Raw genomic sequence first — 4630 nt, 5'->3', positions numbered from 1 at the left:
GTCGCGCCGGAAGTCCCGCCCCCTCGGCGGCGCTCCCGCAGAAGAGGCCCGGCGGGAAGCATGTTCTCGGCGTCCTGAGTTCCGCCTGGCCCGCCGCTCCCCGGCTTCAGTTCGCGAGTCCGGCTCTCCGCCCACGCCCCCCTGCCAGCCAGGCCGTCAGCTTCCCTCTTGGCGCGCGCAGTTGCGCGAGACGCTCGGAGTTTGTTGCGTTAGTGTGTGTGTGTGTCGTGTGTGGCTTAGGCGGGCGCCCTGTGACCAGGCTGGTAAACGAAAGAAGGATGTGAGGTCGCCCCGAGGGCGTGATGTCGAGCTGGGTTCTTCTGGAAGCGGGCGCAGGCCTTACCTTAACTAAGCAGGAAGAGAAGACTAGCAGGCGGAGGGCCCGGACCTGTACGAAGGCCCTGGGCCTGGGGACGGGGTGTGGGGCCAGACCAGGCGGGAGCAGGGGCGACACGATCACAGTTCCGTTCCTAGGAAGATGTTCGTGGCTGCGCCGCGGATCTGAGCTGAGAGCCTGGTTGGGAGGCCGTGACAGCAGCCGTCTTGTTATGGAATAGGGGGACCCGCTGCTCTCCGCTTACAGTATCAGTACTCACAAATGGTAGACAGGAAAGCTGCCTTTAATCAGAATGCGGGCAGTCTGGGGAGATGGGGGACTCAGCGTCCCCAAGAAGCCACCTCCAAAGATTCTACTCGGCCATGAGAGTTTTCAAAGGGAAACAGAGAAGTAATCTCAGTTAATCATTGAGAAGTGGGGAGTGGGGGGAGGTGGGGAGCGGTTAGAGTCATCATCTTCCTCTGGATGTTATCTTGTTCACACAGTTTGGTCACACGGTTTATTCAGGAGATTACTGAAAGGGAAGCTGAGGAAGAGATCTGGTCATGTTAATTACTTATTCTTCATTTCTACTTCTTTGATTTACGGAAAGAACTGGTAAGCTAGGCAAGGTATTGTGTGATTAAGAAAAGATTTGAGGGCCTTCCATGATAGCATAGTGGTTAAGAGTCCAAATTGCCTGCCAGTGCAGGGGACACGGGTTCAAGCCCTGGTCTGGGAATATCCCACATGCCGCGGAGCAACTAAGCTCGTGCGCCACAACTACTGAGCCCATGTGCCTAGAGCCTGTGCTCCGCAACAAGAGAAGCCACTGCAATGAGAAGCACGCGCACTGCAACGAAAGAGTGGCGCCCTCACCGCAACTAGAGAAAGCCCACGCGCAGCAACGAAGAACCAACACAGCCAAAAATTTAAAAAAAAAAAATTTGAGAGGTGTGCTTGGGCCAGAGATGAGTAGAGCATGGGGGTGCCTGGTTTAAAAGTTAGTTACAATATAGCTTTGCTAAAGGGACAGGAAAAGGGGCTTCCTGCTGAGGGCAGTTTCCTGTAAAGAGCCACTTACAGTCTGGGAAGGAAATGGTGGCAACAGAGAGATGCGTATTTGGAGGTAAATCTACAGCCCTTGCTGGTGGAATGGACGTGGGGGATGAGAAAGAGGGCGGAGGACTTGATGATTGTGTCTCGTGGCATGTTTCCTGAGGATGAAGGAGCCTGCCAGGTCAGCCTCAGTGTGTGCGGTGCATTGGGGCCATCGGACTGGAGATGCAGCTGTTCCTGAAGGAACAAGCGAGCCTGAGGGTGTGGGTGGGGATGGGGGCCTGGCACAAGGTGGCAGGGGGCTGATTTGGGGTGATAGAACCTGGAAATGTTTTCTGGGCCTAACAGAAGAGCGTGGGAAGGGAAGAGCGTGTAAATGAAAGCAAAGGAAGAGGCCCAGATGGGACACCTAGACAGAGCAGAGCTGGCTGGAGGTCCAGTGACTGACGGGGCGAGTGGCCGGGAGAGCAGGGAACTGGCGGTCAGTGCGCAGTGCCAAGGCCAGGAGTGCCACAGGGCTCAGGGGACTGTGAGATTTGGTTTGATGCCAGCGGCTACAGCCCACATGTGCAAAACACAGGCACCCTGTAAATCAGTGACTCTTAGCTTTTTCTACTTCCACCCACAGTTCCATTTTACAGGGTGGCCCAGTGTACACACCAGCCTATACACACACGAGTGTAAGAAAGAACGGTTCTCAAAACAGCTCTTATCCTTGAAACGTGCCATGTACCTATTATTTTTCTTGTTTTAAAACTGCTGCTGCTGTTCACTAAATTGATTTCAGGTAGGATTTGAACCACGGTTTGAAAAAAGCAGGAGAGGAAAGGCACTACAAATGCAGATGGTTTTTCAGTCTGGCCAATAACACACGCACCAAAGCTTGGCATTAAAATCACATTCATTTCTTAACAGTGGACATAAATGTCTAAACATGGATAATTATTAGGCAAGTCATTTTCTTGAGAACAGGAATAGTTTTAAGAGTCTTGAGTGAAATGAGGAAGGCCCCAAGTCCCCATTTATGAGACGAGAAGCAGGAACTGCCAACTGGAGCAGGCAGGATGAGCTCCCTGGTTGGAGGGAAGGACACAGGGCCCCTGTGGGGACACAGAAGAAGGTATTGGGGGAACATCCAACAAGGGGCACGATCCCATCTTGCATTTCCCAGAAGCGATGAGTAAACCCAGTATCTGGATGCCTGGCCTTCAGTGGATTTCAGGGTGAGCACTTAGTCGAGGTTGTGGAGTGGCCCAGCTGATGTCACTGGACTTTGGGCTCAGTCTGGGGGACCCCACCTTGCCCGGGGGCAGTTTGGTGCAGGGTTGGGGCAGAGTCCAGTTTCCTGACCAGCAAAGGGCTCTGGGGTTAGGAGTGCTGCCACCCACCTCCAAGGTGGCTGAAACCTGACACATCTTTTCTGCTCCTTTTCAGTTAAATGTTTCCTGAGGATGTCAGGAAACATTTAAAACATTTAAAACTACCAGGTAGTTTTAGCTACCTGGTAGCTCCAGGTCCTTAATCACTGTGCATAATCCAGGTCCACGATGGACCAGCCATGGAAATGACAATGACATCCCAAGTGCTGCCTGCCAATAGCAAGGTAAGATGTGTGGATGGCAGAGCTGTGAAACGTGAAGGCATTTGCACCAGGAAATTAACGAAATGTGAAAATCTCCTGAAGTTGGACCTCTAAACCTGGGAGGGTGGCCCTCTGGTGGCCATTGACACTGCTGTACAGAAGAAGTGGCCGGCACCTCCCCGGGCTCTGGAAGCACCTTGGTCTCCCTTCCAGTGGTGGACTTAGGGGCCGGGAGCCAGAGAGGAAGAGCTTTGTCGGACCCAAGCAGCCAGACAGAAACCCAGACAGGAAGGGAAGCGGGTGACACACGGGGTGGCAGGCACCGCTTTATCCAGCGCGTGCTCTGGGGGGCCTCCTCCCATCTGTTTGAAGAGACTTCAGGTCAGGTTACGTCTGTCCTGCCTGGGGACACTTGTAGATTGGACAAGGCACCACGGCCCCCAGGAGAGCTTGGCTGTTCCCAAGGAGCTTGGGGCAGGGGGGCACGGGAGGAGAAGAGCCAGGGAGCAGGCGGGGCGAAAGGCCCAGCTCGACCCCGGGCTGTGGGTGGGGTGGCCGGAGCCCATTTGGTCCCTCTCCCACCCACCGTCACGCCCCCAGAAGACAGTGATGCGTGAGCTTCGCACCCACCGTGACCCCCGGCAGAAATGCAGCCTGCGCACAGGAGAGTCTCCATAAATGTGTGTTGAATGAATTCCAGATGTTGGGTTTTCCCCTGTGAAATGAGGGGCCGGGTCAGACAGCTGAGGACCCCTGTGGTGGATTCTAGAATTCCACACTGCCCGCCGGAGTGGAGACAAGAGGGAAGGAGTGGACGGCTGTGACTCCTCTGGGCTCCTCTCCAGCTGGCCAGGGAGTGCTCCCAGGGCGAGGGCCCTGATCCAAGAGTCTAACCGCTAGTTTACCAGGGACGACTCCAGTTATGAACTCTTGACTTCCAAGCATTCCCGCCTTTACCTGTGACGCCCTCTCCACAGGTGCAGCGGTGCCACCCACGGTGCGCTCTTTTCTACTCTTGATACCACGGGAGTCGCCGTCCCAAATGATGACTTGCCTTCACGACATTCACCAGAGAAAGTGCAAGCACAGCCCTCTGGGGACAGAGTTCCCTGGTTTCGTGCCAGGAACACTGGATGGGAGCCCCCAAAGCAGGTCCAATCAGCAGCTTTTCTGTGTGCTGTGAGGCCACTGAATTAAGACTGTGAGAAATGATCTATACGGATTAGTGGCTTTCAGGCCAGCTAGTTTCTAACAAATGGAAGTTAGAACAGCTGCAGGCAGGGAGTAAGGCTTCCAGTGACCCTGCCGCCCTCCTGGCGCGAGCACCCCCGAGGGGACCGTCCCTCGTACACCTCCTGTCACCTTGGTATCAGATAAGCCCCTCCTCTCCCACGCTTCCCTCTCCATCCGGCACCCCACCTCCCCAGAGCAGCCTCCCCTAAGGTGTGGTCAGTGGCCCATCTCATCGGAGTCACCTGGGCGCCCAGTGAAAGTGCAGATTACCAGGCCTGCCCCGGACCTGAGGGTTGGGGCCTGGGGTCTGCATTTAACCAATTTTTCTTCACACTAAATTTTGAAAATCACTTTTGTAGAAAGAAAGTTTGGATAATATAAATTGTGCATACTGATTAGTAATAAAAATCGCTATGCATGTTTGAAAATCAGGATAATCT

Source organism: Balaenoptera musculus, chromosome 10 (assembly GCF_009873245.2).
Source record: "Balaenoptera musculus isolate JJ_BM4_2016_0621 chromosome 10, mBalMus1.pri.v3, whole genome shotgun sequence".
NCBI lineage: Eukaryota > Metazoa > Chordata > Mammalia > Artiodactyla > Balaenopteridae > Balaenoptera > Balaenoptera musculus.
Note: the sequence above shows the minus strand (reverse complement) of the source record.